At 39.1% G+C, this 22,513-nt stretch overlaps 1 long non-coding RNA gene across 1 annotated transcript in view; it reads left to right on the top strand.

Moving 5' to 3' along the window:
* Positions 1-22,513, top strand: part of LOC125105503 (uncharacterized) — a 55,262-nt gene that overhangs the window by 25,093 nt on the left and 7,656 nt on the right. The window contains exon 3 of the long non-coding RNA XR_007128918.1: positions 21,568-21,664. This is a non-coding gene — a long non-coding RNA (uncharacterized LOC125105503). The remainder of the gene's footprint in view (positions 1-21,567; positions 21,665-22,513) is intronic.

Consider the following 22,513-nt stretch of genomic DNA (forward strand, 5'->3'; position numbering starts at 1 on the left):
GCTACTGAAGAAAATTAATAGTGGCACCTGGGTGGCACAGTAAGTTAAGCGTCAGCTTAGGTTGTGATCTCAGGGTCATGAGATCAAGCCTAGGGTTGGACTCCATGCTGAGTGTGGAGTCTGCTTAAGACTGTCTCACCCTGTCCCTCTGCCTCTGCCCCCCCAGCCGGGGGCACATGCACACACTCTCTCTCTCTCTCAAATAACCTTATATATATTTTTAAAGAATTTATTTGTTTATTTGACAGAGATCACAAGTAGGCAGAGAGGCAGGTAGAGAGAGAGAGAGGAGGAAGGAGGTTCCCTGCTAAGCAGAGAGCCCAACACAGGGCTCCATCCCCGGACCCTGAGATCACAACCAGAGCCAAAGGCAGAGGCTTAACCAGCCACCCAGGCTCCCCTCAAATAACTTTTTATTATTTATTTATTTATTTGAGAGAGAGAGAGAGAACAAGAGTAGGGGGAAGGACAGAGGAAGAGGGAGAAGCAGGCTTCCTGCAGGGAGCCTGATGCAGGGCTCCATCCCAGGACCCTGGGATCACCACCTGAGCTGAAGGCAGACACTTAACCAACTAAGCCACTTAGGCGCCCCTCAAATAATCTTTTAGAAACAGAAAACTAATAGATTTTTATTTCTTAGAGCCAATTTAAGTTTACAGAAAACTGAACAGAAGGTACAAGAGTCTCCATATATCTCTCTCTGCCCTCACGGCCACCCCACTTTCAGTTTCATTAACACCTTGCATCAGTGAGGTACATTTGTTACTATTGATGAACCTAAATTGATACATTATTATTAACTAAAGTCCATGTTTTACATCATGTCATATTTTATGAGTTTTGACAAACAGAGGACGACATATATCCACCATTACAGAATGATTCAGAATAGTTTCACTGCCCTAACAATTCTCTGCAATCAGAAGGAAAAATAGAGTTAACCCAGTTAAAAATGGGAAGAGCAGTGCTCTATTTGCAAAGACAAGAAGATTAGAGTGAATGGAAACATCAAGTTTGAGTGAATGGAAGCACGTAAGCACACCTAGAATATAAAGTCCAGGAGTAAAAAGAATGAGAGACAAATCCAGAGGGGAAAAAGGCAGTGGAGAGATAATGAAGATAATGGAATCTCGTGTAAGTCACTGTCAGCTTGACAAAGATCTAGATAAGCCAGATCTAAAACGCCATTCCACAGGAGTTTAGAAAATCCAAAGCCTTCTCCAGGATTTCATCAAATTTCTAGTAGGTTTATATTACTAACTATGAATTTCTGCTTAATTCAGTTAAAGGATTATCACTGCATGAGTGAGTACTGGTCCTATTCCTACACAATGTCGACCAAGACATGGGACCAGCTCTTTCCTTTCCTTTACACACACACACACACACACACACGTGTACACACAATCACTGACACACCCAGGTAATTTATATAAGTAGATTTACAGAGTGTATGAGAGGCTTATAACATTGTACTGTAAAAGTTAAAGTAAATACTCGAATTCTGATTCCCCAAAGTCCTCAGCCACGTTACCATCAGAACTTTCACCAACTTCATATTTCTACTTATTTTGACTGACAATTTGTTGTCAGTCAAAAGGTAACAATTTGTTACCTTGACTTCTGGCATGTCATGTCTTTCATTAGATCTTCTCTCAGCCAATCTCCAGCAGTCTTGAAGGATTTTTCTTAAGTAAAGACCACTTTCTCCCTACCAAGAAAAATTCCAGTTCCAGTTGTTAGGATAATAAATGTTCTACCCTGCTACACAAGTTTAGAGGTTTACATTTTGTCTAAGGGCAACAAGAGGCCATTGGGGGGTTTTAAATAGAGGTGTTCCTCTAAGATGTGTTTGAATGATACATCAAATATGTTTGAGTGATTGCTCTGAGTGGAGTGTGAAAAATGGATTGGAGGAGAGTGCTATGTGAAGCAGAAGATCATTTAGGAGACAGGCAAGTAGTTGTCTAGGTAAGAAATGATGAGAATCTGAATAAGGATGGTGGCAATAATGTGGTGGTTGGGATAGAGATGTAGATAGATACCAGATATAGTTAGGGGGATAAAAGCAACACAACTTAAAATTTTGTTGGCTAAAGAATATCTGTCAGTTTCTGTCTTGGAAAACTTATGATTGTAAATACTGGAGAAGGAGCAGGCATGGGTGAATATTCTCGGCTCAGTTTTGGTATTGTGGAGTTTAAAGTACCTGTGGGATCCCTGGATGGATATCAGGCAGACAAATGGGGGTATTCGTTTGGAGCTCAGAAGAAATTTCAAGGCAGAGGATACATATTTAGGGATCACCAGCCTATAGATGGGAATGGATGAGATTGCTCAAGAAAAGAATATAGAGTAATAAGAGAAGAGGGTCCAAGGCAGAGTTCCAAGAATTCCAGTATTTATGAGATAAGCCAAGCAAGAGGGACTATGAAAGGAAACAATGACTAATCAGGAAAAAGAAAGAAAATCCAAAAAGAATGGTATCATACAAACAAAGAGGAGAGAACATTTCAGAACAAAGGGAGTGTCTGAAGCTCATCTTTACAGATAAACAAATTGAAATTAGGAAAGATTACCCAAAAAGATATACACTCACGTGTAGGGATTCGAACCCAGATCTCTGTGTTCATAACAACTCCATCTTTGAAGGCCTTAGTTTTCTCACCTATAATACATTGAGGAAGTGGAAATGAGAAAGGAAGATATTGGACTGGATAAATCCTATGATCTTCTTCCAGCTCTATAGTTCTATAAATGGGGAAGAAATTCTGGGATGGAGTATATGTCTAATCATTGGTGTACCCTCTAGTTCTTTGTTCCTCTACTCCTAATAGTAGCACAGAACAGACATGCAATGAATATATGCTGAATTGAACATGGGCACACAATGCTTATTGCTAAAGCAAATTCATAGGATGTCATTAATATCCATTAATGCAGAAGGCATTACAGGTATAGTGAAATTATTCATTAAGTAATCGTTAGTTGACCAATATCCACTCTGCCAAATACTGTTTCCATTTTTCCCCCCAGTGGTTCTTAGTTGGCATGGCCCCACAACTAAAGAAGCCTAGCATCTGGGACACCTGAGTGGCTCAGTCGGTTAAGCATCTGCCTTCGGCTTGGGTCATCATCCCAGGGTCCTGTGATCAAGTCCCATAACAGGCAGAGAGCCTGCTTCTCCCTCTGCTTGCCACTCCCCCTACTTGTGCTGTCTCTCTCTCTCTAAGAAATCAATAAGATCTTAAAAAAAAAAAAAAAGAGGAAGCCTAGCATCAGCTGCATTTTTTTACATTATTATGATATGAAAACATGACAACAGTTTCATAAACGGGATTATTCAACATCTGCAGTTGCAAGGTGGCTCTGTGTGTCTGTAATTTGAACAATAAAATGAACAGAGATTAGGTCTTGTTCCATTCAGAGTCCAGAAATAGAGATGTTTGGGCTTAATTTTACTAAGAAAGATAACCCTCCTCTACAAGCACATACTTTCAAAAGAATTTCCTTTTAATTGGAATACCCAGGGCAAGAGCCAGACATGCATGGCCACTTGCTGGCAAACACCCACAGTAAGGAAAGAACAATCTCTTGCTTGTCAAATGACTCAAGCTCCCTTAACTCTATGCCTGAATCAGAGCCCACAGATCGAGGAGATAGGCCTGGTGCTGTCAGTTCAGCCAGTAGTTGAGATTTACCTCAGCATTCCACATGGGGGATTTTTTAAAAATCAAATGTCTTAATGTAAAATTCTAAGGCTTCAAGACAATATGGTGGTTCTTAACAAAAATTAAGCATAGAATTGCCATATGATCCAGAAAGTCCACTTCTAAGTATATGCCCCCAAAAAAGAATTGAAAGCAGGATCTCAGATATTTCAGATATTTGAACACCAGTGTTCATAGCACCATTATTCATACTAGCCAAAACGTGGAAACAATCCAAATATCCATTGATGGATGAACAGATAAACAATGAAATTGATAAAGCATGGTATATACTTATAATGGAATATTAAGAAAGGGATAAAATTCTGACACATATGCTGAATATGGATACATGAAAACATGCTAAGTGAAATAAGCCATACATAAAGGTATACATATTGTATGATTTCATTTATATGAAACATGCAGAGTAGTCAAGTTTGTGGAGACAAAAAGTATAATATAGATTACCATGGGCTGAGGGGAGGAAGAAATAGGGAGTTATTGTTTAAAGGGTACAGAATTTGGGATAGAGAAAAACTTTTTTTTTTAATGTATTTATTTATTTTAGAGAGAGAGCGAGAGCATGAGTGGGAGGAGCAGAGGGAGAGAGAGAGAGAGAATGTAGAGCAAACTCCACACTGAGCATGGAGTCCAACATGGGGCTCTATTTCACGATCCTGAAATCCCAACCTAAGCCAAAACTAAGAGTCAGTTGCTTAACAAACTGCACACCCAGGAACCCCCAAAAACTTTTTTTTTAGGTGGCTCAGTGGGTTAAGCCTCTGCCTTCGGCTCAGGTCAGGATCTCAGGGTCCTGGGATTGAGCCCCGCATTAGGCTCTCTGCTCATCAGAGAGTCTGCTTCCCCCTCCCCCTCTGCCTGCCTCTCTGACTACTTGTGATTTCTCTCTCTCTCTCTGTCAAATAAATAAATAAATAAAATCTTTAAAGAAAAAAAAGAAAAAGAAAAAATTCTTGAGATGGACAGGGGTGATGATTGCACAGCAACATGAATGTACTTAATGCCACTGAACTGTATACATAAAGTGGCTTAAATGGCAATTTTTATGTTAAGTATATCTTATTACAATTTTTAAAATTCTATGCCTACAATTTCTAGGGATTGTGTACTATAGTAAAAAAGATGGTTGAGAGTCCTAGTTCTGACATTTATAGGCTGTGTGACCTAGGGAAACTCACTTAGCCTCTCCAAGGCTCAGTTTCCTCATCTGAAAAATGGGACAATAATCCCTACCCTGCATGGTTATTCTGAGGTTTAGAGATAATATATGTAAGGCATCTGGCATCATATCTGATATTCAGTGAGTGCTCGTTAAGTCATATTTTCTGAACCTAAAAAATGCACACTTCAACTCAGAGGATGATACATGTAAACAAGAAAATCATTTTTCAAAATTTGAAGTTACATACATAAATTATTTACATTATTCTTGCCAATGACCATATGCTAAAGAGAAACTGTTTAATATCAAAATACCTTATTCCAAACTCTAGTTTCACCATCACTTCTTATGTCTAATTTGGCCATAAATTATAGCAGTAAAATGGTGCCTCCCTGTGGGTCTGAATCTCTGAATCCTGAGAAGCAAAGGATTATTCTGGTTTTCATCTCCCCTTGGGTTTCAGCTTACTAATATTTTCATTAAACATTCAAATATTTTGCCATTAAGTGACTCTTCATTCAATGTTCATTTCAAAGCTAAACAAGTGGAAAGATTTAATATAACTCTTAATAGTAAAATAATCTAGGGTTGGAATTAATCCCTAAATTACCTGTATGCAGACATAGACATAATATTAGGAAGACACACTAAGGAGAAAAACAATTCCTTGTGTGCTGTTTTGTAAGGGAACAAGAAGGTTAAAGACAGCAAAACAGCTCTGTTCAGAGAAGGTCCCCAGTGAATTAAGGTTAAAAGGATTTGCCCTTGCAGGACCCCAGGTCTCTAATTGGGACCTTCAATTCCTATAATCCAGAAGGATTGGGACCAGACGCTTCTAGATGATTGCAAAAGCCCACAGGTGACTCATAATGAAAAAACAATTAGTGTCCTAAAAAACCCTTCAGATAGAAAAGAGGCATTTAATGAAACCTGATGCAGGCCCAGCCAGGGCAAGGCGCTTAGTGAATATTCAGCCATTAGCAAAGGAGAGGAAAGTATGTATTTCCCTCTTCAGTTTTAATCTCACTAAATACCTGAGGTTTTTCTTAACAGAGTACATTAATTTGCTACTTTAAAAGGAATACAAAGTTGATTAGACCTGTGTTTAAGAAAGATGGTTTTCTTTGGAACTCTACAATCTTTTAAGTAAGAGTAATAAAAATGAAGTACATCTATAAAAGACTCAAATTTCATACACTTTTGTTCTTCTCAGACATAAAGAAAGCCCATGTGAAGAATCTAAAATCTTACAAGACCATAAAACCACAAGAGCAATCTAAGCAGGGGAGGTTAGGGTTGAAGGACAGTTCTGAAAATGAGGCTCTAAAATTACAGTGGTTCACAACCTGGGCTGCACATTGGAATCACCTGAGGAATTTTTTCTTTACGTTTTAATTTTAATTCTAATTAGTTAATATACAGTGTTATATTAGTTTCAGGTACACAATATAGTCCATACATCACCTGCTGCTCATCATAAGTACACTCCTGTGTAACCCATTCCATTCCCCATCCCCTCTGGTAACATCAGTTTGTTCTCCATAGTCTGTTTTGACTATAGTCTCTACTATAGCTACTATAGTCTCTACTATAGTTAGAGTTACAGTCTCTAACACTCTCTGATAATGTGTTTCCTGATTTTTCTTTCTCTCTTTTCTCCTTTGCTCCTTTGTTTTGTTTCTTAAATACCACATACAAAGAAATCGTATGGTATTTATCTTTCTCTGACTTATTTGGCTTAGCATAATACTCTCTAGCTTCATCTATGTCATTGCAAATGGCAAGATTTCATTCTTTTGAATGGTTGAATAATATTCCTCCGTGTGTGTGTGTGTGTGTGTGTGTGTGAGAGAGAGAGAGAGAGAGAGAGAGAGAGAGACAGAGGCATCTTCTTTATCCAGCCATCTACCGATGGACACTTGGACTACTTCCGCATCTTGGCTGTTGTAAATAATTCTGCTATAAACATAGGGATGTATGCATCCCTTTGAATTAGTGTTTTTGTATTCTTTGGGTAAATACCCAGTAGTGCAATTGCTGGATCATAGGATAGTTCTATTTTTAACTTTTTGAGGAACCTCCATACTGTTTTCCAGAGTGGCTGCACTGGTTTATATTCCCACCAACAGGGTAAGTGTTTTCCCCTTTCTCCACATCCTCAGTGACACCTATTGTGTCTTATGTTGTTGATTTTAGTCATTCTGACAGGTGTGAGGTGATATCATAGTTTTGATTTGCATTTCCCTGATGGGTAAGTGATGATGAACATCATTTCATGTGTCTGTTTGGCCATCTGTATGTCTTCTTTGGAGAAATGTCTGTTCACATCTTCTGCCCACCTTTAATTGGAATATTTTGGGGGGTGTTGGGTTTTATAAGTTCTTTATATAGTTTTGGATACTAACCCTTTTTCAGGTATGTCATTATTAAATATCTTTTCCCATTCTGTAGGTTGCCTTTTTGTTTTATTGATTGTTTCTTTCAGTGTGCAGAAACTTTTTATTTTGATGTAGTCCCAATAGTTTATTTTTGCTTTTGATTCCAATGACTCATAAGACATATTAAAAAGAATATATCTGATTTCAAAGTGGTTACAGCCTGTGTTCTTTTCTAGGATTTTTATGGTAACATTTAACTCACATTTAATCCATTTTAAATTTATTTTTGTGTATGGTGTAAGAAAGTGGCCCAGTTTCTTTCTTTTGCATGTTGCCATCACCATTTGTTAAAGTTTTCCCAACACCATTTGTTAAAGAGACTGGTTAAATACAAAAATCTGAAGCCCATCCATGAAGATTGTGATGTAACCAATCTGGATATAACCTGTTGGGATTTTCAAAAACTCCCCAAATGATTCTAAATTTACAACCAAGAACAAGAACTACTGTCTGAAAAACAACAACAACAGCAGCAGCAGCAGCAGCAGCAGCAGCAGCAGCAGCAGCAGCAGCAACAGGAGAAGACAATTATCTATTCTATTATCTATCCTATTCAACAACAGGAGAAGACGACCACCTATTCAATTCAGGACCAGCTACATAATGTTCAGGGGCCCATGCAAAATGAAAATATTGGCTCTTTGTTCAAAAATTATTGGGGCACCTGGGTGGCTCAGTGGGTTAAAGCCTCTGCCTTCAGCTCAGATCATGGTCCCAGTGTCCTGGGATCGAGCCCCACATCGGGCTCTCTGCTCTTCGGGGAGCCTGCTTCCACCTCTCTCTCTGTCTGCCTCTCTGCCTACTTGTGATCTCTGTCTGTCAAATAAATAAATAAAATCTTTTAAAAAAATTATTAAAATTTCAAGATCATGACAGAAGAGTGTTAAACCAAGCATGAGATCCATCTAAGCACAGGGCCCCGTGTCACTGCACAGGTCACACGCACATGAAACCAGTCTTGATTTCATTCTTTACTAAACCAAATTACTGTGTTTTATTTCATTTTTTAGGATCAAGAAATAGATAATCTTTTATCAATATGGTGTTCACTCTGTCTCTAAGATCCCGCAAATTAATCTCTAAACAGTATTATTGTCTATTTAAACAACTTAATTTGTCTTGACAGTTCACTCACTTTGTCATGATTAATAAAAGGCTAAGCTATAGAACCAATGTGTAGAGACATTTGAGACTTGCACTTCATATCCTCATCCACAATAGAAAAAACATTTTACCTATGAAATATTAATTCTGATTACAGGTTTCTTGTTCCAGAAAGCAAAGCAAAACAAAAAAATTTCCGAGTCTGGAATAGTTAGTTTCTTTAAAAAAATACTCATTCTCACATCCCTGCCCTACACATCTGGCAATTATCACACTACGAATTTTATTAGTCAAATCTGTAGTAAAGACTCAAACTACCGAACCTCCATTTACTTATTGTTCTTATATTATTGTTCTTTCTTACATAACAATTAGTGATTTTTAAATCTTATTATAAGGGAAAACGTAATAATCAAAATAGTGTAGAAATTCCCTAATTGCAAATTCTGTCAGAATTTCCAGTCTTCTCAGGTTAACAAATCCCTTTCTTCTGCTAGGGCAATACCCATTTATACAATGTCAGGAGAGCCCTCTGGTGGCCAAAGTAAAATTCTAATGTTGGCAAATTTAAATAAATGGAGCACTGTAGATTTCAGGAAACAGACAATTCCAGAAGAAGCATAGATTCCGTGCCCTGCCTCTCCCCATCCAGTTTATCATTTTATGGTCACTGCTATTGGAACTACTAGGGGCATATCTAGGATTAGATTAGAGAGAAGAAGCTGTGAAAATCAGGGTCTGATTTACAGGGAAAAAATCCAGTCAGATTCCTAGTTAGATCTCGAGATGCTTACCCAACTCACCCCAACACACACACACACACACACACACACACATGCACACACGCGCACACACACACACACACACACACACACGCCTCAGCCTCCACCCAGAAGTTCTAACCCTCTGCATCTTTCCATTTTTATTTTGCAATGCTCCACTGTCTGAGATCCATTTGGGTTAGTAAGCAGTATCTTTTTATTTTTTTCAAAATATTTTCTTGAAACTATTGATCACTTTTTTTTTTTGGTATAGCTGATACACATTATTACATTACTTTCAGGTAGGTGTACAACATAATGGTTCAACTACTCTATGCATCATGCTATGCTCACCATGTAATGCTATTACAATATTATTGTCTCTATTCCCTGTGCTGTGCCTTTTATTCTTGTGACTTTTTTATCCCACAACTAGAAACCTGTATCTATGACTCCCCTTCACTTATTTTACCTACCTGCCTCTACCTCCCCTCTAGCAACCATCACTTTGTTCTCTGTATTTACAGGTCTGGTTTGTAAGCAGCCTGTTTTTAAAATGCAAATATCTCTAGATTCCATAGAGTCTATATAATAAATCATGGTTTTCAAAGTGTGTCTCTCAAACCAGCAACATGAAGGTCACCTAGGAACTTAAATGAAAATTCTGGGGTCTGTCTCAGACCTACTGAATCAGAAACTCAGTAAGGGCCCAGTGATTTGTATTTTAATAAGCACACTAGGTGATTCTGATGCATGCCAAAGTTTGAGAAACATTGATATTGTTGGTGTTTCTTCTTCTGATTTTTATTTATTCTTTAGTACAAATTATATGCATTTAAGTTATACAACATGATGTTTTGGTGTACATGTACATAGTAAAATGATTACTACTGTCAAGCTAATTACCATATCCATCTCCCGGGGTGCCTGGGTGGCTCAGTTGGTTCAGTGACCAAGCTCTTTTTTTTTTTTAAGATCTCATTTATTTATTTCAGATGGAGAGAAAGTGTGAGCAAGAAGGCAGCAGGGAGGGGAGGGATAAAGGAGAGGGAGAAGACTCTCCACTGAGCAGGGAGCTGGACCTTGGGCTCGATCCAGGACCCTGGGATCATGACCTGAGCCAAGGGCAGGCACTTAACTGAGCCACCCAGGTGCCCCGGCAACCAATTTTTGATTTTAGCTCAGGCCATGATCGCAGGGTCATTATCTCAGGGTCATGAGCCCTGTGATTCATAAGCCCTGTGTCAAGCTCCACGCTGAGTGTGGAGCCTGCTTAAGATTCTCTCTCTCCCTCTGCCCCTCCCCCCTTAAAAAAATCCATCTTCCTGTGTAGTTAGCATTTTTGTGTGTGTATTGTGAGAGCACCTGAAATATACCTTTAACAAATTTTCAGTTATAGTATTATTAACTATAGTCATCATACTGTACATTAGATCTTTAGACTTAGCCTACATAGCTATAATTTTGTACTCTCTGACCAGTATCTCCTCATTTCCCTCCTATCCCTGTCCCAGGTTCATCCACATTGTTGCAAATGGTGGAATCTCCTTCTTTTTAAAGACTGAATAATATTTTACACTATTGGCTCTTCTGATGAAATAGGAGACCTCATTTCCGAGGTTGCCCAATCTAAATGTGACTCAAGGAGTTTGTTGTAAACCCAGGTAGATTCCCAGTCCCCATCACTGGATATTCCAATTTACAGTAAGTCTAGAATGGGATCCAGAAATCTGTTTTTAACAAGTATCCCAAGTGATTCTGATACAGGTGGTACAAAAATCATATTTTCTGAATCACTGATATAGTATGTTAGAATTCAGTGGAGAGCCACAACACGGGAGCATTTAAAGTATCATGAGGGTCCTGGATCCTTGGGAGAAGGTACAGAAAGGGAACTAGGAGCTGGCCAAGTATAAATTTTTCTTTTTTTAAATTGGTTTGCCTAGGGTTGGCTCTGCCTCATAAAAGCAGAGAAACTCTACTTCCTTCTTATTTCATCTCATAGCCCATTCCCTTCAAGCCCCAGAAATCATGTTGGAGTTATTGTAAAAGTCATGATAGTGTAATTGAGCTTTTGTTGGGTACCCAGAGAAACTAGACATCCTATGTGATATTTTTAATAGGAATGTGTTTTGATTTACAAATATTTAAAAGAAATTTTTAGAACACAATCATTTTATAAGTTGAGTATTGGCTGATTCATTGAGTTTCTCACAATTTTCTCCTGAACTTACAGATATCTCAAATAATGACTAGAAAAGTTTTACATAAAGTGAATTCCAAATTAACATTTAATTTGATTTGAACTTTAGAACACATAATTACTGATTTATATAGCCCCAAGTCTTACTGAGTGGTAGTCTTTTTATTGCTTGCTGCATCCCACAATACACCATAAAAAGCAGCCATACATTAATTATACATTAATTACATTTAATTGTACATTAATGTATAATTAAAGTGTGCATTACCTATGTTAATATCATACACATCACACGAACATGGTATTATATAACTGGTATTATGTAACTGTCCCATATAGCCCAACCCGGGGCTCAAACTCATGACCTTGAGATCAAGACCTGAGTGGAGATCGAGAGTTGGGCACTTAATCAGCTAAGCCACCCAGGTGCCCCAGAATGCTCTGTTTTTTTTCGCCTTCACACCAAAGAAATTAGAAGGATGTCAACATCAGGTCCCATTATTCGTACCACTTATTCAAAACAACATTTTGAACAAACTATCTGGCAAAATTTTCATAACATTTTTCCCTCCAAATAGTCCAAAATTTGAGTGTTAAAGGAACCTATGGCCAAATGCTAGATTCTGAATAGTAAATGTAGCCTGTGGATTCCAAAGTGGATCAGATGAGGGATTGGACCAGGTTAAAGCCACTCCCTCACCTGCTCTGCAAAAAACAATTCAAAGCAGCCTCACGTCTAATGGGGGAGGAAAAGCATTTTAATCTAAAACAGTAACCCAAAATTATTAGCCTAAAATACTTCCTCTCTCTTCCCCTTTTGGAACTCTGAGTTTTCACCTCTTCCCATAGCTTGCTTCCCTCCATACCTCCTGGAGGAGGCAGACAGGGAAAGAGATCTCCATTAACTGAGCTGGGTTTTCCCTGTTTTAAGAAGTTAGATGTGACTCAGTAGGAGGAAAACCTGTATTCCTGATCCACCTGGCCAAGCCAACCTATCCACCCGGGGGAATGCTCTGGCAACCCCTTTCCTCTTGGACTGCATCCAGCTAACACCCCCATTTTAGAAACAACTGCTGGTTTACGCTGATCACACTCTTTGGCATTCCCAGCCTAGGTTCTGTTCTGAGTGTTAAGGGTCCCCAAGTGGATATTTTAACATGGAATCTGCCTTTTTTCCCTTGGTCTTTTGAAACATCCATAAACACCTAATAACTTTTCTTACCAGAAATACTGCAGCAATTGTAAGAAGAAAAAAAAAAAAAAAAACACCTCTAATGCAATTCAGTATTTGGGGGCCTCCCTCTCCTGACTCATTCCACCGGTTCAAAAAAGTCCTTCCACAGCCAAAGCCATTCCAAAAGTTTGTCAGGCCAACCCCCAAATCACAAAATCAAAACAAAACAAAATAAAAATCCGAGCATATAGGTAGTAAATACCATATTTCTCAAGGATACTCCCAGGAAAGTCTCAATAACTTTTAGAAAAAGCAAAAGCATTCCCTTTTAAGATGGGAAAGGAATAGCACTTTGGAGAAGAAGCAGGTATTTTCATTCAGAAAGCAAATGTACCTAGGAATTAAAAGCTTCAGAAGGCCAAAGACAATAAAGTTTAAAAACCTAGCTTTTCAGCACAAGCCAAAAGATGATAGGAGCCTCTTACCTGCCTCTGAGAGTGATGGCCTGCCTGTTCCTGCTACAGAGCAGCAGCACCACCTCGTGTGCAAAAGCTTCTTGTTCTCTTTTGTTTCCTCAAGAACCAACTGGAAACCTACACCCCTTCTGTGCTCCAAATCATGGAGTCCTCCCTAGTTTTCAGAAGAGGCTGCAAATGAAGAAAGACCTTCCCTGACTTCCTCTAGCAAGGAGGAAATAGAGGAAATTTGCTTCAGGCATCGTCTCCAACACATCTCTAAGCACATTGTATATCAGATTATTTGTTTTTCTCACCTGCCACCCTCTTAATGGCAAGCTCCTGAGAAGAGAGACTGCTGTCCACCTCTGCTGTCCACCTTTATCCCAGGGGTTAGCACGTGGAGAGACTCAACAAATGTCTGACAAATGCAAGGATTCACTGGAATTTTTAGATGGAAGAACAAATCAGCTGTAACATCATTACAAAATGAATTGCAAAACTTACCATGAGAATTTGATCAAATACAAGAAAGGAAACCAATTTTGAAATACAAAGATACGCTGATGTGACTAGCAATTTCAATGGTGGAGAATTAAGTGATTCCTAATTGACTTATCTGAAGGATAAATTATGATATTAAAAAGAATTTCTTAAATAGGTAATCTAAGCCCAAATACTCAAACAGATATACCAGAATCATGCTACAAATCCTCATAAATCTAATTATATTTCTTGTATCAGTACACAGTTGGAAGTATTTGGGGAAATCTTATAGTAATAAAACAACCTAAGAGCACTCATACCTACCCAACCTCTTTTTAGGAGCCCTGAATGTTCCAACATTCAGAAAGTAAATAAAACTGGCTTATTAAAAGTCACCCAGTGCAGAGTTTTGCCTGACACAACAAAGAAATTACAGCCAATTCACACACACCCTTCATCTGTCAAGAACCACAGCAGTGAATTCAGCAAGCCAAAAAAACTAACAAAATTACACAGGCTTAGCTTCCAAGAAGTCTCTCCATCCAAAACTCTTACAAATTCCAAGGCCAGAGAACAGTGTGACTAATTCTAACTAAAATAAAAACCAGCTGCCTTAAGCACTATAGTAACTACATATAAAAACTTAAGAACAATGCTCTGTGATTTAAGTGAGGATAGAGGAAGTTACAGACTCTAATGGTAGTGAAGAAAGGTAAGCTTGAGAGTATCTCCAGCTCAGTTCTGATTCTCAAAGTTCTGTTTTAACATCAGTTCAAAGGGAATACTCTGATCTACTGATTTCTGACCAAAGAACTTCAAAGGTGACAATCATTTCTAATGCAGTTCAATGATAGAAATCATGAAGATGACATCATTACAAAGCTCTGATTACTGGAATACTACCACCAGTGTCCTGGAAACAAAATTTAGATATTTCATCCTGAATGAAAATCGTAATCTTCATCTGTTTAACATACTCTTAGTCCACAAACTATACAAGATTCATATAGTGACACTTTATGCTTCTATAATTAATTATTATTTCTCTTTTGCAAGGTGCCAATGAAATCTTAGAAAATAGATGACTTTTAGAATCTCAGGAGAAAAGTAAAAAGGAAAGAGAGGCTTAAAAAGCAAGGGTATCTGAAAACTTAACTCTTTTTGTATCTGGGCATTTACACAACTCATATTAAAATCATTCACAATGAGATATCATAGTAAAGGAAGGCTTTACTAAAATACCTGGAAATACCAGCAACCTCAGATAAATACTCCGAGCTCCAACACAACTGGGGGGGAACTTTGTGTCTGTTTTGTTTGAATATTTGAAACTTACTAGAAATTCTGAGGAGTTATATAGACACTTTTTCAGCCCTGAAAGTAAATTTCAGCCCTGGAAGTAAATTGAAATAACTCTCTCCCTTCCTAGATGGGGAAATCGAGACCCAAGGAATTCAGAAAACCCAGTAAGGATCACACAAGGCAGGACCGAGATTGGCATGTGTGGAGCCTGTGTTTTAGTCAAGTTGAAGGTCTCCGATATCTCTAACACTCTACTAGGTACTGTAATATGAAAAGCAAATATAAGATTCAGTCCACCCCAGGAGAATTAGAATCTAATTAGGAAGAAGAGACATACCTGTGAAACACTTCTGAGCAAGAGATGATGATAGATGCTTTTAAAGTACTTTAAACATTGTGTGTCTCTGCAGGTATACCTACATTTTATTACCACAATCAGAATTAGTTAGGACTGATTACCTGGATGAAATAACATACCAGAAAGTTGAGAGATTTACAAGGTACCTGATCAAACCATCTAAAGAGCAAAGTAATTCACCAGCACTCAGTTTCAGGGAATAAGGATATCCTCTAGCTCCATGGTTCCTAAATGTTGGTGTTTATAAAGAACCATAATGGTTTATATTCATTAATTAAAATGTATTTAACATCTATTAAAAGCTTGCTGTGGGCCATACCCCGTGGTAAGCATTCCACACATACTACTTCATTTAATCCTCAGACAAGGAAGTGAAACAGAATTAACTTAACCAAAGTCACACAGCTAGGACTAGACGGTGAGCTATCATATTGCATGCTCTACCCTGGCTGTATATTTTCATCACCTGGGAAGCTTTGAAAAAACTTGTGCTGGGTCTTCCACCAAACCCGAAGAATCAGAAGCTCTGGAAACAAAGTCAGAGTACTGGTTTTTGTTTTTGTTTTTGATTTTTTAAGTCTTCGCAGGTACTTCTAATGTGCAGCCAGTGTTGAAACTATAGCTATTTCATGCACCCAAAGACTCTGGGATGGGGTCCACCATATTTAGCTTCAACAATCAACTTAGATTATTCTAATACAGGTGGTCCACAGTCACAGTTTGAGAGAAACTAGTCTAGAATGGTTGTTTTCAAATTTTCGCATACATCCAAATTAACTCAAGCCCTTATTGAAATGGTTTACTGGGCCCCACCTCCACAATTTCTGATTCAGGAAGTGTGGGATGAGGCCTAGGCATCTGTCTTTCTAAACAAATTTCCAGGTGATGCTGGTACAGGGATACCATGATTTAGGAATCACTTTGATCCAATGGAGAAAGGACAGTCTCTTCAGTGAATGCTGGTGAGAAAATTGGACAACCACATGTAGAAGAATGAAAATGGACCATTTTTCTCACATCCTACACAAAGTGAAACTTAACATGGATGAAAGACCTCAATTTGAGGTCCTAGAGATCATGGGCAGCAACTTCTTCGACCTCAGCTGCAAAAGCTCCTTGCTAGCATGTCTCCAAAGGGAAGGGAAACAAAAGCAAAAATGAACTACTGGGACTTCATCAAGATAAAAAGCTTCGCACAACAAAGGAAACAGTCAATAAAACTAAAAGGCAATCTACAGAATGGGAGAAGATATTAGCAAATGACTTATCAGATAGAAGGTTAGTATCTAAGATCTATAAAGAACTTATAAAACTCGGGGCACCTGGATGGCTGTCGGTTGAGCATCTGCCTTCAGCTCTGGTCAGGAACCCAGTGTCCTGGGATCAAGCCCCACATCAGGCTCCCTGCTCAGTGGAGAGCCTGCTTCTCCCTCTCCCTCTGGCTCTCCCCCTGCTTGTGCTTGCTCACTCTCGCTCTCTCTCTCTCTCTCTCTCTCTGTCAAATAAATAAATAAAACCTTAAAAAAAAAAGAACTTATCAAACTCAACACCCAAAAAATAAATAATCCAGTCAAGAAATGGGCAGAAGACATGAATAGACATTTCTCCAAAGAAGACACACAGATGGCTAATAGACACATGAAAAAATGTTCCACATTACTTGACATCAGGGAAATACAAATCAAGACCACAATGAGATATCACCTTACACCAGTCAGAATAGCTAAAATTAATAAGACAGGAAACAATAAATGTTGGCGAGAATGCAGAGAAAGGAAGCCCTCTTACACTGTTGGTACAGTCACTCTGGAAGACACTTTGGAGATTCCTCAAGAAGTTAAAAATAGAGGTGCCCTACGACCCAACAACGAATACCAACTAGGTATTTACCCTGAAGATACAAGTGTAGTGATCTGAAGAGCACCTGCACCCCAGTGTTCATAGCAGCAATGTCTAAAATAGCCAAACTGTGGAAAGAGCTGAGATGTCCATCAACAAATTAAGGGATAGAGAAGATGTGTTATATGTATAGAATGGAATATTACTTAACCATCAGAAAGGATGAGTACTTACAATTTACATCAACATGGGTGGAACTGGAGGGTATTATGCTTAGCAAAATAAGTCAGTCTGAGAAAGACAATTATCATATGGTTTCACTCATATGTGGAATATAAGAAAAAGGGCAGAGAACCATAGGAGAAGGGAGGGAAAACAGAATGGGAAGTCAGAGAGGGAGAAAAACCACGAGAGACTTTTAACTATAGGAAACAAACTGTGGGTTGCTGGAGGGGTGGTGGGTGGGGCAATGGGGTAACTGGGTGATGAGCATTAAGGAGGGCATGTAATGTGATGAGCACTGGGTGTTATACAAAACTGATAACTTATTAAACACTACCTCTGAAGTTAATGATGTACTGTAAGTTGGCTAACTGAATTAAAAAAAAAAAAAAAGAATCACTGATCAGGGCACCTGGATGGCTCAGTCCTTAAGCATCTGATTTTGGCTCAGGTCATGGTCTCAGGGTCCTGGAATGGGGCCCCACATCAGGCCCCAAGTTGGCCTGTGCCAGGCTCCATGTTCAGCAAGGAGTCCACTTGTCCCCCTCTCTCTTCCTCTACACCTCCCCCCACTTGTGTGCTCACACGCATGTATGTGCACACACATGCACTCTCCCTCTCTCATATCAATAAATAAAATCTTAAAAAAGAATCACTTGGATCTTCTGAAAAATCACAGAAGGAAAAGACAGACTGATAAATGTTCATTTTACAAATGTGTGTATTTTTTTGTAGGACTTTGCTGATTCTTTCTTTTGATAAATGCTTTTAAGTTTCCACAATGTGTCAACACTGTACTAGCTTCTGGGACTTGAATACATATCATGTTTACAGGAGTTTATAACCTAGAATCACAATTCCATGCTGTGATTAAAGAACATAAGCATCCATGGGAACTCAAAAAAGGGAGTGCTCAATGATGAACAAGAATAGGGAGGGGTTAAGGTGCCTAGGCTCAGTCAGTTAAGACTCCGACTCTTGGTTTTGATTTCATGGGTCATGGGATGAGCCCCCTGTCAGGATTTTACTCAGCAGGGACTCTGTCTGAAGATTCTCTCACTCTGTCCCTCCCTCTACTTGCTCTTTCTCTTTCTCCCCCATCTCTCTAAATATATAAATAAATAAATATTCTTTAAAAAATTGGAAGAGTAAGTAAGAAAACTTACTTCATAGTGGCTGTGATGGTTGGGTTGAATGTTGAAAGTGAAGTACCAGCTGCCTGGAATGACGGGGGAAGAAGGGCATTCTGGGTAGTCTTGAAAATTTCAAGCCGTAATGAGCTGGAGCATGATGTCCAATATAGACATGGTGAAAATGAAGACTGAGCAAAAACTATCCATGGAGAATAGTGAAAGGAGCTTGGGCTTTATCTTGCAGACAATGGGGAGTTCTTGCATGGCTTTAAGATGGAGAGTAATACAATAAGATTTTCATCTTAAAATATTCACTCGTGTTATAGTATAGAACACAGAAAATTGGGACATGATCTGACTCAGGGAAACAAGTTAAGGACAATCCAGGTGAGAAGATTAGAGTGGGAACAAAGGGAGTAGTAGTAGCTATGAAGAAAAAAATTTGAACATCTTAGATTTTGTGGAGTAAAATCAACAACAAATAGCATGGAAGGTCTACAGTGACTCTCAGATTTCTGACTTGGACGACTGGTAGACCATGTAGCTATCCTAAAGAGAAAAAAAAAAAACAAGAGGAAGAGTGAGTTTGGGGAGAAATAACAATAGTTTAACATTTATGAGGTAATATATATCAAGCACTGTGCCAAATGTTTTACATGCTTTATCTCATTCAATCTACAAAAAACCTTGAGCAGTAAGTATGATTATTCTCATTTTTAGACAAGAAAATCGAGATTGAGAGAAGTAGAATATTTTGCCCAGGTGACATGGAGAATAAGTGGTAAAGCTGAGACTTAAAACTAAGTCTTAGGATGCCTGGGTGGCTCAGTCAGTTAAGCATCTGCCTTCAGCTCAGGTCAAGATCCCAGGATATTGATCCCCAATGCAGGGATCGAGTCCTGCACTGGGTTTCTTGCTCAGTGGGAAGCCAACTTCTCCCTCTGCCTGCTGTTCCCCTAGCTTGTACTCTCACTCTCTCACGCTCTCTCTCTGGCAAATAAATAAATAAAATCATTTTAAAATAAATAAATAAAATAAATAAAACTAGGTCTATTTAGCTGCACCAGGAGTCAGCAAACCTTTTTCTGCAAAGGTCCCAATACTAAATATTTTAGGCATTGTGAACCATACAACTACTCAGTTCTGCCATTGTAGTGAAAGCTATAGCCAATTATGAGCAATAACATAAACAAATGGGTAACACTATGTTACAATAAAACTTTCCTTATAAACACTGAACTTTGAATTTCATATAGTTTCCATGTTTTCTGAAACAATATTATTTTGATTTTTCCAACCATTTAAAAATGTAAGAACATTGTCTGTCCTTGGGCCATATAAAAATAGAGGGCAGGCCATATTTGGCCCTTTGGTCTTGGTTTGCCACCTCCTGAGCTGCTACTTCTGAGAAAGATTATTTTCCATTTTGGACTGCTGAGTTCAGAATGCCTGTGGAATGTTTAGGAAGAAATGTCCTGTTGGCAGCTGTTGGAAATAGATCTAGACTTTAGAAGAGATCTGAACTAGAGACCTGAATTTCTGACTCATTCACATACAGGTGGCTAAATATAGAAGTTAAAAGATTAGACAGGTTTACACAGAGGACAGCAAGTAGAGTGCGAAAGGTGAGAACACAACTATGGGTGACACCAAAAATAAGAACATAGGAGAGATGGGGGGGGTGCCTGGGTGGCTCAGTGGGTTAAAGGCCTCTGCCTTCAGCTCGGGTCATGATCCCAAGGTCCTGGGCTCTCTGCTCAGCAGAGAGCCTGTGTCCCCCTCTCTCTCTGCCTGCCTCTCTGCCTACTTGTGATCTCTCTCTGTCAAATAAATCTTTAAAAAAAAAAAGAGAACATAGGAGAGATGGGAATTCCAAGAGGAGACTAAGAAGAATCAGAGAAACAAGGGAAGAACTAAAAAAGTATTGTCACAAAAGCAAAAAAGAGAGTCAGAAAAGGAGTGGGAGTGGTCAACAGAGTAAATGCAGCCAAGGGGTCAATAAAGACCCGAGAACCATGAAGATTACAAGGCATGTGGCAATTAGTAGGTCAATAGTTGCCTTTGCCAAAGCAGTTTCAGGGAAGTGGTGGGGCTAATGTTTTATTGCAGTGGATTCTAAAGCAAACGTAAGATAAGAAAGAAAGAAAACAGGTATAGTTTACTTTTTGAGAAAGTTGACAGTAAATGAAAGAAATCAGTAAGGAAGTAATTAGCTATCTTGGTCCCAGAAAAGGGCATCCTGAAGGCAACTCCTTCTTGTCTATTCCCACAAGATATTGGTCTCTCTTGAGTAACAATGTGTTGGGACCCTCAGGCAACTAACTGGGTAGAGGTGAGGCAGTAACCGGTTCAGGCTCCTAGTGGAATGACCTGAGGTAGGGTTCTTTCCCTGTGAACCAGATTTGGGAGTGAGGATCAGAGGCAGTGGTTACTGGGAAGAGCTTCTCATTTATTTATTTTTTTTTAAGATTTTATTTATTTATTTGACAGAGAGAGACACAGTGAGAGAGGGAACACAAGCAGGGGGAGGGGCAGAGGAGAAGCAGGCTTCCTGCTGAGCAGGGAGCCCAATGCAGGGCTCGATCCCAGGACCCTGGGATCATGACCTGAGCTGAAGGCAGACGCTTAACCAACTGAGCCACCCAGGCGCCCCGAGCTTCTCATTTATTTAGCAAACTTTGGTCCCTGGGATAGACTACCTTAACCCCATATGTAAGTATGCTGGTTTTCCTGACTCTCAAAAGCCAGTAGAGAGCCAATGGTAAAGCTAATCTTCTGTGAGCTCCAAGATAGGAAGGCAGAGAGCAGGTGACTCAGGAGGAACAGGGTATGGGCCAAAGATCCATTTGCCTTACACTTCCTGCATTTAAGAATGACAACTAGGTGTTTGAGGCCAAGAGATAAATAATGAGCCCAAGAGAAAAATAATAGCTTACCTAAGAGCAGCCAGAAAAAGGTGAAACAGGTAGGATGATTACAATGCAAGCCCAATGTTATAGACCTGTTCCTGAAGGAAACAGGCAAACACTTGAATACTTAATAAGAGCACCTCATAAAGCAGCACCTCCTTCTCTAAGACCAGATGAAAGGAAGTGAGAGAGAATGCAGATATTTATAAGGTTATAAGCATGAGGTGAGAAGTTGAATGAGCATGTCCCTAAATGACCTTAATGTGTGCATGTTGACTCATTTGCAGAGAAAAGACAGTGAGGGGAATAGGACACACAAAAAGCTGCTGGATGAAATTGATTATGGTGATCATACTCTTACAGACGTACTGTCTCCAACCTCCAGTAAGTCTTCATAACTATATGGTTTTTCACTAGCAGTACTTAACAAAGGTATATAGAGAAGGTGAATGTATGGAATGGGATTTCAGTGAGAAAAAAATTGGGATTAGCAGTGAGAAAAGGTTAAGGCTGCTGGGCTCATGGCTTCTAGACAATTACTTTTCAAATCCTGGGTCACATTTCATCAGTGGATCATCAAACCAATTTAGTGGGTGTTGTCCATTTTTGTAAAAATTAAGTTAAATGGAATGGAATAAAAAATAACAGTAAATTACTTTTAGTAACCTTTGTCTCAGTTAAGTACATGCATATATGTATTATATATTTAGTTGTGATGTAGAATGTAGTTTTCATAATGGGATATAATCAAAAAGCTTGAAAACCCCTGGTCTAGTCTATACAGAAAATGATGTTGTATTAATCATGAGCGTTTCTGGAAAATATTCTGGTTTCCTTTCTGATGGGTGTTGGGTCCATAATCAAAGGAGCAAGACTGATACAAAGCGAAGGTCAAGCAAAGCTTTATTTCACGCCAAGCATCAAGAAACAAACTGACCGTTCGAGGCCGCGCTTCTTACAGAGAGGGTGACCTCTCTGCCTTACAGACTAGCTTTTAAGGGCAAAGGCCATGTGGTTGGGCCTGGCCACACACAGATGGCCAATGAGATTGTAACACAAAGAGAAATCTGCACAGTCATGCTAGGTCACACTTAAGTGGCCAATTGAATTACAGTTACCCTATAGTAGATATTTGAACTAGCCTATCACCTTGGTCAGAATTGGTGCCCAAAAAGCACCCAAAGGGCGGGGCCCATACTCCTTGGTAGCTAGGGAGACAGTATGCGCCCCCAC

This window comes from Lutra lutra, chromosome 7 (assembly GCF_902655055.1).
Source record: "Lutra lutra chromosome 7, mLutLut1.2, whole genome shotgun sequence".
Taxonomy (NCBI): Eukaryota; Metazoa; Chordata; class Mammalia; order Carnivora; family Mustelidae; genus Lutra; species Lutra lutra.